At 39.2% G+C, this 14,387-nt stretch overlaps 1 protein-coding gene across 4 annotated transcripts in view; it reads left to right on the forward strand.

Annotated features, from left to right (window-relative positions):
* The first annotated feature begins 3,724 nt into the window (after nt 1–3,724).
* ZFAND6 (zinc finger AN1-type containing 6) overlaps nt 3,725–14,387 on the forward strand; it is a 75,221-nt gene continuing 64,558 nt past the window's right edge. Inside the window, exon 1 of one of the 4 annotated variants that reach the window (XM_027089297.1) lies at nt 3,725–3,969. The gene's annotated coding sequence lies outside the window, so the exon portion shown is untranslated. The remainder of the gene's footprint in view (nt 3,970–14,387) is intronic. The other 3 variants (XM_027089296.1, XM_027089295.1, XM_027089298.1) reach the window with 3 other exon arrangements.

Raw genomic sequence — 14,387 nt, forward strand, 5'->3', positions numbered from 1 at the left:
TATCATTTATTGAGCATCTATTAGGTAGGTACCTGTGCTGTAAATGTATTGTTTATGTATACACTGCCAATGAGAAGTGTTATATTAATTTAAACACGTCAATGAGAGGGGGCCCTTTAGCTCTCTTACTTCCTGCTGTATCCTGGTTGTTACCAACACAGGCTGGCAGAAAGGCAGCATGCAATGTTCGCTTGATGAGTACAAATGTAGTATCTTTTAACCCACATAACAACCGTTTGAGGTAGGTTTTTGTCCCATTTTACATGATTTGCTTAAGACCACAAAGCTAATTAGTAGCAGCGGTCTGTCTGAATTCCAAATCACTATGCAATACTGTCATCTCTCAGTACAGACTTGGAACTAAAGGGAGCAAAAGAGGCCATGTAAACCTATGCCATGTAAACCATGCAAATTCATAACAAATATACATGAATACTCAACTGTGTTAGGTGCCAAGGTTAATATAATGATAAACTGGGCAAGAATCTGAATGAAAAGAAATTTAAGATAAAATCCCTAGGAACTTGCTCATATCCTTGCCAGTTCACAAAGCTCTTTCACACATATTATTGCATTAACCGCCCCCCATCAAATCCCTAATAAACACTATTGCCACTCCCGTCAGGCTTTTACCCTCCACCTAAACTATATTCTCCAAGGTGATTTCTATGTTGCTAAACGCAACAGTCAATTCTCAGTCCTCTTCACACTTGAACTATCAGCAGCTTTTGATACTTGCTCCTTAACCCACTTTTTCACTTGGCTTCTAGGACACCAAACTCTTTCTGTTTTCCTCCAACCTCCTGTTTCCTCCTTCTTGGTCTCCCCTGTGAATTCCTACACTTCTCCGTGAACTCTCAATGTCAGAACCCCCAGGGCTCAGTCCTTGGTCTGCTTTGTACTCACTTCCTGCTCAGTCTCAAGGCTTTACGTACTATTTATATGATGATGACTCCCAAACCGATATCTTCCCCTCACCTGAGCCCCAGCTCCAGCGATATACATCCAACTGCCCACCTGACATCTCCACTCGGACGTGTAAACATAATCTCGAATGCAACGTGTGCCAGAAGAATCTCCTGATCTCCATCCTGTTCCCTCTTTCAGTTGCACAAGCCAAAAACCTGAATGTTACCTTTGACTCTTCACTGTCCCCCAGTACGTCCCATCTATCAGGAAATTCTGTTGGCTCTACTGGTCCAAGTCACCGCTCTCTCTCACGTGGATGCAGACAGTATCCTCCTAAAAGTTCCTGCTCCTACCCTGTTTGCGCTGTTAGTCCACTCTCAACATGACAGGAAGGATGATCCTTTAAAATCTAAGTCAGATCATGTTACTTTTCTGCTCAAAACCACGCACTGGCTCTACAGTAAAAGCCAATGGCCCCCCCAGGCCCTACGTGAGCAGGTCTTCCCTAACTTCCTCTCCTATTCTCCCCAGCTCACCCGGCTCTAGGAACACCAATTTCCTGGCCGTTCCTGCCTTGGGGCCCATTGTTCTAACAGTTCTGTCTGTCTGGAATGCTCTTCTCCCAGGTATTCAGGACTACACCCTCATCTCTTACAATTCTATTCAAACCTCACTTTCTCAATGAAGCCTACCTTGACTGCTCTGTTTAACACTGCAACCCACCCTCCCACATCCTCTACCCTGCTCTACTTTTTCTTCAGTCTATACCACTTACCATCTTCTAACTTACATACTTATGTTTTTCGTGTCTCCCCCATTAGAATGAAAAATCTATAAAGGTAGTGATCTTTGTTTTGTTTGCTCATGTTTCCCAGACTCAAAAAATTGAGACCCAGAGAGGTTGAGTATTGCTCAATGTCTCTGAGTAACACGTTTGATTAGGGATCTGAACCCTGGCCAAAAACCTAAGTTCCTTTCATATAGTTCTTCTACCCAGTGACAAGAGGGCAGTGAACAGCTGAAAGTACCCCAGGTGGCCCAGGCTGCAAAATTATTCCTAGTACCAGAAGAATCCACCAAACTTTTATAATTCACCATTTCCTCTCCTTATAGTTCTTGTTCTATAATGGCTTCCCATTTCCCACTAAGTAAAGTCAACTACTCAATTTGGCTTCGAAGATCTGTAAAATAATTGACCGTAACACCATCTCTAGTCTCCATTATAACCTGATCTCCAGTCCCCATTATCAGGGATGATGTCCTTGGGCAAAATCCTCTTTTGCTGCATTAGTCCATTGTTTGTATGTATGTTTTTAAAATTAAACTTGAATGCATTTTAAAACCACATTTTGAATACCTTTAGGTCCTGGGCAAGACCCTCCAGTTTACTACTGTCCCCCTTCTTTGGCTTACACTAGGTGTAACTTCACAGAACACTCCTTACCTTGCTCCTGAAGCATCTGTTTGACACCGCATAACATTTCACATTCTGTTCTTCAAACCCCCACACTGCATCTTCCAGCCTCTTTAGGAGAGCAGGAAAATGCTTCTTTTGGTTCCCAGCAGGCTGGGCCGTATGCACTCTTCAGTGCCAAAAACCAATGCCACCTTCTCCTTGAAAACTTCTTTCTGGCCCCTATCTCTCCTCTATAATTAACTGCTTCTTATCCCAAAGCCGTATTTCAAAACACCTTACCTTTACAGTCAGTCACCTCAAAATCTCTCCCCCCAGCGCCACCCGACTAGGGTGAGGATAGTGAGATACTTCAAGCTTAAAATTTAAAGGGGCACCAAAAAGCTCAGTAATCAAGATAAATAATATTTCAATTACTATATATTTTAAAAATTAAATTCATTCACTTTTTTTGGCGGGGCATGTGGGATCTTAGTTCCCCAACCAGGGATCGAACCCTCGCCCCCTGCATTGGAAGCGTGGAATCTTCACCACTGGACCGCCAGGGAAGTCCCTAATACTATATTTTCTTAAACATCAAAATTAGTTCCAAAAAAAAAGATTCATGAACAAAACATCAAATATAAAATTAAAGAGGATCCTCAGGACTCGGTCCGCCTCCTACCTGCCGGCCCCATCCGAACCCCTCTTTCACGGTAGGACTGAATATCCTCGAACTCCGATCTTGTACTTCTTGAACTGCACGTGAGCCCGAAGGCCGAGAAACTGCGGGGGAGCCATTCTCATCACCCCACGCCCCAGCGTAGTAGCGCGGCCTGCTCCACTCAGCCGGGAAGCGGACACGCGCTTTTGGAAACGCTGGGAGTTGGGTGCCTGTGGGGGCGTGTGTATCGGGTGTGTGTGGGGGGGCACACGTGTGCACGTGCGCTTCTCTTCCTCCTTCTCTTTCCAAGCCATGGCTCAGGGCGGGGCAGAGTACTGCCTTCGAGTACGCACCCGGACCCTGGACTTTGCGCTTGCAAAGATGGAGTGGGGGCACGAGGTTGCACGTGGGGAGAGCTCGGAATTCCTCTTGCACAACTGGCAGGTGGAGCGCAACTCTTTCTGGCGCCTCAACCCGGGACAGGAACATGGGACACCCTTCGAGGTAGCAGAGGGACCTGAACCTACTGCCCCCGACCCAACACATCACCGCAAAACCCCTCGAAACGTCCTCCCGCCACCAGGAAGAGGAAGCCAGGAAGAGCGGAGGAAAGGACAGTGGAGGCGGAGAGGGCGGAGGAGCGTCTCCCCTCGCTCCGCCCCGCCTCTTCTCTGGGCCCTAGCCAATCGCTGCGCGCTCCGAGCCCTGGCCCCGCCCCTCACCACGGGCTCCGGCCTGCGGCTCCGCCCCGGCCGGTGATAATTAGGCTGCGGGCGGGGGGTGCCGCGTCAGCGCTAGGAGCCGGCCAATCTCGGAGCTTTCCACGGCGGCCGCGTCACAGGCCGAACAACCAAACAGAAAAGTTTAATAAACAGCAGGCGGAGGGGCTGGTGGCGGCGGCCGGGCCGGGGCGAGCGGGGTTTTGGTGGCCTCACCTGTCCCCATTCACCGGTGGCGACCGGCGGCGGCGGGCAGCGCGTCAGGCGGAGAGAGCCGCCGCCAGGTGAGGACCGCGGCCCACAGGGCCCTGGCGGCCCGGCGCCACCCCTCCCCCTCTCACTCCCTTCCCCCACTCGGTTGAGGCTGAGACGAGGCCCTCCCCCGGCTCTTCCCGGCCCGGGGGAGCCGGAAGCTGAGGGCGGCCGGCGGGCGCAGCAGGTGGTGGGCTGGCCGCTCGCTCGCGGGCCCGGGCCGGGCGTTTGCTGAGGGGCGAGGGGATTCCCGGCCCCGGGGGCAGGGGCCGGGGCGCAGCGGGCCCCCTCGGGCGCGCGCCCGGCGCTCGCGGTCCGGGGCTTACCGCCGGGGGCGGGGGCTGGCGCGCAGAGGTCGGATTCCTACTCCCTGCGGGCCGCGGGGGCCGCTGCGCTCGCCGCTCGCAGCCGGTGCCAAGCAGTTGGCGGGTGAGGGGTCGGAGGGACCTCGGGCACCCTCGGGCGCGTCCCTGTCACCAGCCCCGGTCAAGTTCCCCGCCCCGCGGCTCCGAGCCTGAGTCCTTTTTGAAATGTTTTTCACCTGCCGTGTTTTCAAAAGCCGGCGAGGGGGAAAGTCTAGCAAGTCGGACTAGAAAAGGGGATTGGGGTCGGTCTCTTTTTCCTCTGCTTCTGTTTGGTGGACTCAGGATTTCTGAATTTTCCTCTCAAATAGTATTTTCAAGTTGCCGTCTAGCTACGTAAACAAGTACAGCAGAATATTGTGTTTGAAATAATTTTAACTTTACGTTGAAAGCTTGTGCTAAACCACACGATTAAGGTGCTCTGATGATGTATGTTCACAGCTAGAAGGTCGTTCAACATTGTGAAGAAGTTAAGGGCTCAGGGTTACACACAGACCATTTATGTTTAAAGTTGTTTGGCGGTAAAAACTGGTTAATTTATAATGGTTTAATGCTCCGAGAAAGAGATTTAAAGTCCTCTTGCAGATCAAATTCGGAATGTGACTTTTTAATGTAAAATCCCGTACACTTTTAAGGTTAGTTATGTAATATTTATATTGCCAATTTTAGGACACTTGCCAAGTTTCCCGTAGTCTAGGGCTTCAGGGGAAAATGTTCTCTTTCTGCAAAATTCCCAAACAGGTTGTCTTTTAACTTTTTTTCTTTAACGTTTTAAAACACATTTAATGAGACAGGGATCGCAAAGGTGTACAGGAGGAGTATTTAGGGGTTGTTGGATTATTATCTCGATTGTAGTGATAATTTCCTGTGAAATTATCACGACAGATCACATTTTACACTTTAAAGTGTGTGCACTTTATTGTATGTCACTTATACCTCCATAAAGCCCTTTTTTAAGAAGCCAAGTGTTCAAAGTATATTTGATACCACAAGAGTATGAATACACACAGTGCGGTATAAAGAGATAAAATATAATAAAACTCCTGATTTGCACCCCCAAACCAATAACTGGAACATTACCAAAACTTGCATATGTTTATGAGTTTCTTACCTGTCTTATACCTCTGCCTCTTCTTACTGAGGTAATCATTTCAGTGTAGTGGATTTTGTTTACCATTCTGTTTCATTTTTTAGAATGTTTCATCACATAACGTTTGTGTGCTCAGTGTGTTTAGTTTGCTTTTCTTTTGAGCTTTATAAAAGTAGTATGCGGCTGTAGTTCAGTCCTTTCATTGCTGTACAATATTGTGTTAATCTTCCATAACTCATGGGACTTCAGATTATGTTTTTGATTTTGTTTTGCTGTCAACAGCTGTGCTTTATGAACATTTGTTTCCTGGCTCCTGGTGCACAAGTGCCAGAGTTTCTTTAGAGTGAATGTAGATTTCATTGGGAAATTTTAGGTAGTCAGGAGTAAAAGAGATTGAAATACTAGAAATAAAATAAATGAAAAACTTTAGGATTCTCCTTTATGTTTTAATGGAAGATTCATATCCATAGTGGTTGGTTCACAGTTTTTGAACATTTGCATGAGAACCCAGGATTCCTGTTGATCTGTATACAATGACTCTTTTCCTTGGAAATCCCGTGGTAAGAAGTCTGGCACTATTTGATACCTTCTTTTTCAGTGCGAAAGGTAAACATAGTAGAAAAAAACACTTGATTGGGTATAAAATAAATCACTCTGTGTTCCTCCTTCCCCCTTTGTAGTCTCTGGCAAATTACTTAAAACTTCTCTTGTGCCTTAGTATACTCATGTAAAAGAAACCTGTCCTAAGTTTATCCTTTCAGTTATGCAGACTTTAGTTAAGGGAAGCACATATCGAATGGCAGAGCCTTTAAGGAAAAGGATTAGGACTAAAGTGTATTCTCTGGAATTACATTGAGTGTGTCCTTGGGAACATTTTTGGAGAAAGGTGTGTGGTGAGTATTTACCAGGATATGTTAATCACACATTTAAGTACTTTTTATTTCCTTTGCCTCAGATTTGGGAGTGCTTTTATTTATCATGCAAACAGCAATGCAAAGACAAATTAGGGAGCAGTATTAACTTCCTGAAAACGGTGTGTAAGTAATATGAGGTTATGTATATCTTTGAATAAGCTGTTTTTTATTTAAAGGCATGAGAGATGGGGTGTGTGTGTGTTTTGAACAGGGTATGCAGCCTGCAGACAAATGTCAGGATGCTTTGTTTTGATAGGGATATTTTATCGTGTTAAAAAAAACAACTCACTTTTGTATTTGATTATAAGGGCATTTTTTTTTTTCAAACTTTCAGAAAAGTTACAAAGAATAAATAATCATTAACATTTTGGCAGGTATACCCCCAGTCTTTCTGTTTTTGTGTATTCTTCATATCCTAAACAACTAAATGTTGAATTGTAAACAATACTAGACTGCTTCTATCTTCAAAACTTACCCCAAATATGATCCCTCTCAACATCTTTGTTGTACAAAAGATGGTGGTAGTAGTCACCTAACTGGTACCTTTTCTTCAATCTGTCCCCTACCGTCTACTTGCTTTTCCTGTGCAGAACAATCATTTAAATGTATAAATTAGATTATGTTATTCCCAGACTCAAAACCCTCCACAGCTTTTCAGTACACAAAATAAATTCAAACTTTTTTATACCCTAGATCAGCGATGTCCAATGGAAATATAGTAAGAGTTACAAATGCGAGCCACATAAGAAATTTAAAATTTTCTGATAGCTGCATTTACAAAAAAAAGGGAGAGAAACAGGTGAAATATTTTTTAACCGAAAAATATTATGATTCAACAAGTAATCAATATAAGAAATTATTAATGGGGTATTTTACTTACCTTTTTTCAGACTGTCTTCGCAATTCGTTGTGTATTTTCCACTTCAGGTACTTTTTAGGCTGGCCTTGCTTGTGGCTACAGATTGGATGGTGCTGCTCGAGACTATCAGGCCTGCCAGCTTCATACACTTATATCCTGCCACTCTCCCCTGACTCATGTACCCGCAGTAATACTGGTCTTTTTGGGGGTTCATGAGCATGCCAAGCTTAGTTCTTAAAATTGTTGTTCCTTCTGCCTGGAACACTCAGTCGTGTTTTGTTCAAAAGTCACTCCTTTTGAGATGCCTTCTCAGACCACTTTCCCTGACAACTCTGATACCCTTCTTCATTTCCTTTTACAACCTAACATCTGAAATGATTTATTTGGTTATTGTCTGTATCCCCTGCTTGAATGTAAACTCTTGGGGGCCACAGGATTTCCTCATGTTTATCATTAGGTCCCCATATATTAAAAATATAATTTTTAAAAGGTGCATACCATTTCATCTTATGAAATACTGTAATTTAACTAGTCACCTGTTGTGTATAATGTGTTACTTTATCCCATTTTCACTATTATAATGTGGTAAAGAACATCTTAAGAGCTAAATCTTACTATGTATTTCTCATTCCTTTATGATTCAGCCTGTCTTAAAATTGCTTAAAGGATATGAACATTTTTTGTCTTTTCATAAATACTGACAAATCTTGTCTTAAAAGTTTGACTAACATTATAGTATGAAGTTGACCAAACCTGTGTAAAGTTTGACTGAAAATATGAGAGAATACACATTTCCTCCATATCTTTACCAAGAAATAGTATTTTCTTTCCTTCTTTTCCTTTCCATAAGATTTATTATTTATTTCTTAGATTAATTAATTATGATAATGAGTAGAGATATAGGTGTTGGACATCTAGTTTGTCTTTGGCTCATTTGGGGTGGTGTTTTATGTTTGCGATACCCTTTTTAGCCTTTTATATATTTAGGATAGCCACTGTTTGACACATACTGCAAACATTTTCCCTGGCTCTTCATTAGCCTTTCATTTGTTTATGATATATATTTTTTAATAATGTAGAAGAGTTTTTACCTTTTAAGAAGTTTAGGTTAATACTTTCCTTTTATATTTAGCTTCTACTTTCATATTTAATGGATTCTCCTACCCAGATAACTGTTTTCTTCTAGTTGTTTTGTGGTTTCATTTTTCATATCTATCTCTCTTCTGTTCATCCAGGATTTATTTTGACATAACATGTGAAGTGAAATAATTGTCCTTATTTTTCCTTAATAGTCAATCAGTTATTTCAGCCCCATTAAAGAAAACTTTTTCTTTTGTCTTCAAATAAAGCTACTTTTGTCATATACTAAATACATATATGTTTGGTTCTTTTTACCTTTTATTCTTTTTAGCTTTTATTCAATATAAATCAGTGCACATGGTTTTAGTAACTGGGAGTAATAATGTGTTTTTATTTTGTTATTGTTAAGTCTTACCATCCCCCTTTTCCCCCCAAATTTTTGGTTGTTGCTTTGTTAGTCCTCGAGTTTTTTAGTTGATTCTTTAGGGTCGTTTTAGTTGATTCTTTAGGTTTTTGGTTTTGAATTTTTAAATTAAAAAAATATTGTGTTATTTCTACACTTAATGTTTTATGTTGTATAATGAAAAGAATTTTAATGCCATTAAGTTTTCCTTTGAGCCTAGTTTTAGCTCTGTTCCTTAAAATTTGACAAGAAATATTTTTATTAAAATCCCTGCAGTTGCAGTTTTCATTCTTTAAACCATTGCTCCATGCTAGTTGGACATTGTGCTAAGTGCTGAGGATACAAGGATGAAAATGACACAGTGTCTTTGCTCTCATGGAGTTTACAGTCTGTTGGAAAAGCTAGGCTATTAACAAACCAATGAGTAAACAGTTTTCAGATTTTGACAAGTGCTGGGAAGGAAAGAAATAGGGTGTGCTGATAGAGATTAGAAGGTGCTAGTTGGATGTCCTGAGATTATAATGTTTAAAGTTAGTGGTGATACTAAAGTGTGTTTGAGGAGTTTTCTTAGCTTCCCCAGTCTGTCAGAACATTAAAAAAATGACACACTGAACTTTTTCTGTAAAAGTTTTTTGTAAAAATTGCCTTGCAGACAGCTTCAAACTCCACCCTACCCCCTCCACCCCGTATCTTCCAGTTGGATTACTGCCTTAACGCTTGTCCTGTATAGAAAATTTGGAACTGTGATTCTGAGTTCTAAGATCAGGAAAGTGCTGGGGGAAGTTTCCCAAGTAAAGGGAACTGCTAGCACAAAGGGGACGAAAAGTACCTGGCTTGATTTAGGATTTGACCGAGATTGGAATGACTGGAGTTTACTGAGTGAAGAGAGTGGGACAGACTTTATTGCAAGACTTATTTCCAAGTGGTAAGGCTGCTTCCACTACGCCGCCACCTTCCTATCCTATTTATATTCCATGATCCAAATCAGTCGCCTGCAAATAACTTTGTTTTGCTCCTTGATACTTTCTTTCATTATTTCTACTGTATTTTCACTTTTTCCCCATTCAGGATCTTTGCATATGCTGTCCCCGTTTGCTTAATTGTGATTTTCTTGATGAATTAATCCTTAATGCTGGCAAAAGAGGTTAAGTTCTTCTGTTGGCTATATTTAATCTTTTCACATTGGACACATTTGCTTTGTTTTAGCATCTTTTTCTTCTAAAGCTGTGCTTTCCAATCTGGTAGTTACTAGTCATTTGTGGCTGTTTATTATTAACTAAAGTTAAATAATATAAAAAATTCATATCCTCAGGCTTACTAGTCACGTTTCAGGTGCTCAGTAACCACATGTGACTAGTGGCTATTATAATGGACAGCAGAGATAAAGAGTCTTTTACAACGATGAAAATTTATCTTAATTTATAAATAATCATGTGGCTGATAGCTACGGTATTTTATTTAAGTTTAAGTAGCCACATCTGGCTATTGAAATATGGCAAGTCTGAACTGAGATGTGCTGTAAGTATGAAATAAGAACTCGATTTCTAGCACAAAAAAGGGACAAGAGCTCAATTTTTAAATTATTGATTACATATTGAAATAATTCATTACTTTTAAAAATGCTTTTACATGTTTTACATTAAATAAAATATTACATTCAATTTAACTTTATTGAAATGTTTTAGCGTGGCCACTAGAAAATGGAAAATAGTATGTGGCTCGCATTGTTTTTTTGCTGGACAGCACTGGTCTAACTCTAGACTGTAAGTTTCTACAATGGAGAGACAGTTCACCATGGCATCCACAGCAGCTAGTGGTGCCCAGCATATAGTAGGTGTTCAAAAAGTTTGATGGATGAATAAACTTTTCAATAGGTAGAGAATGCTCCCTATTCAACTTGTGCTTTTTAAAATTTTTGGTTTTCTTCATGACTAAAATTAAATATGTTTTCCTGTGACTTGAGAAGAGAAGCTTTTCTTTTGATAGCTATATAAAAATTATCCTTATGAAATAATTGCTACGCATCATTCGTCTTTTGGGTTTTTTGGGTTTTTCTGGTTTTTTTTCCCTGGCTTAGGCTGCTAAAGAAAGGGGAATTTAAAGTCTGCCAGTCTGTTTTCTTTCATTTTTCTATATCTATTGTGTGTTATTTGGCACATGAAAATTTATGACTATTAAATCTAAATAATTGAGGATTATGAATGCTTTTTCCTTTACTTATACTTCGGTCTCAATACTATGATCTCTGTTCCTTTTTAATTTACTTTATTGGTAACCTGTTTATTCCTTTAGATTTAAAGCAATTTACTGTCTTATAAAAGACATCAGCTTGGTTTATGCTTTCTAATCTGTTTATTTTCTTAATGTTTCCTTTGTGTTTAGTATTTTGCTGAATGGGCCATCACCACCCTCCCTCTCTCCCCGATTCTCACCTTGTATTCTTTTCCCTTAACGAGTTAGAAGGTAGTCATCAGGAGTTGCAAACTCAAATACATACCTCACTTCTGTAGACACCATGTATTTGTCAGGGAAATATTTCTTAATTTTTTTCTTCCTCCGTTAGTTGGTGTTTTTCAGACTTTATCCTTAGTGACCCTAGTCATGTTTTTGCTAATGTCAGGGTGGTCCTTTCACCTACTACTGCCTTAACTACCTGTATTTATATTTTATATTATATATAAAGTATATTTTATATTATACCTGTAATTATATTTATATAGCACCCAGGGATACTACTGCCAAGGATTAATTTCTGTTGTAGGAAGAATAGTTTGAGCTATTCTCAGTGCTTAAAAATTCTGTGGAAGTTTTCACCCTGCTCTGTTTGTACCAAAAGTTGTTCCTAATAGTCTAGGTATTGATTCTTTATATAGGGTCTTTTTAATCAAAAGTGAAATGAGACCAAGTTGTTCAGTGGCTTGTGCTCTTCTAAATTGTTTTCAGTTGATAGGTTTGGGAAAACCTCTGAACTCCCACAAAGAATATACAATACTTCCTTTGAATACTTGATGTTCAAAAAGTGATATTGTCACATGCAATCTGGGAGCCTTGAAGCTTTTGCAGCCTCCCTGTTCCTATGAAGCAATATTGTTTTCAAATAATCTCAGTTGTGGTAATGCTTTCTTTTCGTTTATTTTTGCTGTTGTTTTCTTCTACTATGGATTTAGGAGAGGAATAAAATACCCTTAATTTTAACCTGTAAGCCACCTAAAATGATATTTATCAACTTGAAGTTCTTTCAAGTAGGTCCTGGAGATCTTTGAACAATCTGGAATAGCTAAGTCTATATTTCTCTTTTCTGTTGGTTATAGATTGAGAGTGGTTTTGGTGTTAAATTAGTGTATGTTCTATGCGTTTGTTTTACACAGATAATTAACTTCAATGTGAAAATCTGGCGTTAGAACAAAGGTTCTTTTGGTTCCCATAACTGTCTACTAATTTTATGCTTGGCACATTTTAAGATTAAAATATTTGCCATCTTTTTTTCTATAACCCTGTAAAATTTTGGCCATCTAAAACTTGTTTTATGATTAACTCAAGTTCTATGCTGTAACTCAAATTATGTATTTTTTCTATTGTTTGTTCCTGTACCTCTTCTGCTTCCAGTGTCCTTTTGCAAGTGTTCACACAGTGGGAAGAAAACCTGAACTTGACTCGTGAAGTACTGGGCATTCACAGCCATGAATCCTTGCAAAGGATTTTGGGACTAGACCTCTGTGAATTGGCTCTTTCAATTTGTCCACTTAAAAGGCATAATAGATTATGCAGCTGTTTGGGCTTCTGCAGGGTATTACTCCATATTCATGTCTAGTTGCAATTATGTGAATTTTCAGTTTCTTACAAAGGCTTCTCTTTGTATTCAAAACAAGTTTGTTGGCTTTATGTTGTTCTAATATATGAATTTTCTTTGAGGAAAAATGCTTGAAAGGTTTTTAACTTAGAAAACTAAATTCAAATTTAAAATTATATAAACTTACTGAATATGTTTTAAGAAGGAGCTACGCTAATTTGCTTTAATTTTGAATGTGTTTTTATAAATCAGTCAATTTTTGGTAGAGCTTAATATTATTTAAATGTCATTCAATCAGATAATGATTAATGTCAGAGTAGTAGTTAATGGGTCAAGCTCCTAAAAACACACAGTTCTAATTAAAATAAACATAATAAAATACAGCAAATTTAGTAATGTACAAAGTGACTGTAGGTCTTTTTTGTTGAAAAATCAGAATCTCTGTAGTAAAAATAACATTTAACATAACTTACTGTTTTAAGAGGTGTATGTATACCCTTCAGCTGTACCTTAGGGTTTCCATGCCACGTTAAAGTAATACTTAAGTAGGGTACAAAATAGTGTCCAACCATCTCTTAAAAAAATAATAATGATTTTTTAAAAAACTAGCTTAAACCATTCCAAACTTTATACCTGAACATGTTCATTAGAACAAGTTGCCTTCTCCTTTTATAGATATCCATTTGCAGTGGATGAGCATTATCCTTGCAAAAACGCGCAATGTCAGACCTGTAAATGTGGTAATATAGAAATAATGTTTCTGCCTCATTTTTCTTCAGTTTCAAATAGAATTATCAGTCTGATGTCACTGAAAATTTCATTCTATTCTTGTGATACTGAGAACATAAGTATCAGTGAATTTGATAGCTTAGAAATGAAATTTTTGCATTCAGTGTTTTAGTGCTATGTATTTTCACTTAAGATGTGGTTTTATGTTTAAGTCTTAGAGAAAAGACTGTTTTGTTCTTATTAGCAAAATTTTGCAATGGATTTTCTGTTGCCGTTTTAAAATTTTCATACAAAATGTGAACTGTATTGAAAAAGGAGTCTTTATAAAGCATAACTTCACCTTCAGGCTCTGTAAAAAATATCAAATGATTTAGCTTAAAAGCATTGTATTTTAAACAGTTGGTTGCTGAACTGCAAATTAATGCTGCATCTGTGAGATTTTCATTTCTGTTACTTGGTTTATTTATTTTTTACCTAGACAAAAGAGTAAGCAAATAGTATGTGATGGGAAAACTGAAACATTACCTACTGTTCCTTTAAGAAACCAGCTTATCCAGGGGGTTTTAGAGTGTTTACCTAACCTGCTAGCAAGGAAAAGTTCTTTAAAATAATGGATATTAGCCGTATCCAATCACAATTATCAGTTTCACTAACAGGGAGGAGATTTTACTCTTCAGCCACTAAAATTGGAGAAGGTGGAGCTTGGTATTCAGGTTTGGTTGCTTTGGAGTACAGCTTCAAGTGAAGTTAATCTGAGGTGAAGCAAACAGAAAATTGTGGAGGTTTTGTTGGTAGGATTTTTGTTCTAATCTTTTAATGATCCTTTATTTTACACTTTTGCTCCTTTATGCTTCTGTGTATGTTAGGTTTTGTCATTGTTGCTATTTTCTGATGCAAACTGAACATTAAAATTAAGCAGGGAAGCAGAACAAAAGGGCTGTTTGGACAGGAAATAGGTGTTCAGAGAATCAAACTTGACTTTCTTTATCATTACTTTGAGTTCAGAATTTAAGTGTCATTAAAAAATACTTGAATAAAAATCATCTCCAGTAACAGGCTTTTCTCTTGGATTGGATGTTTGAGGAGTCATTTGTCAGTTTTTGTAAATGACATCTTGAGGAGGTCTATTTGATATGTCATTTTCCTTGAACTTAAAATGTTATTAAGTTGCTAAAAGATATATGTGGTAGGGTTAAGTTGGTCCTTTTTAAAGAATTGAAATG

The sequence above is a fragment of the Aethalodelphis obliquidens genome, unplaced genomic scaffold, assembly GCF_003676395.1.
Source record: "Aethalodelphis obliquidens isolate GAN/ISIS:26980383/991018 unplaced genomic scaffold, ASM367639v1 scaffold65, whole genome shotgun sequence".
Classification (NCBI taxonomy): Eukaryota; Metazoa; Chordata; class Mammalia; order Artiodactyla; family Delphinidae; genus Aethalodelphis; species Aethalodelphis obliquidens.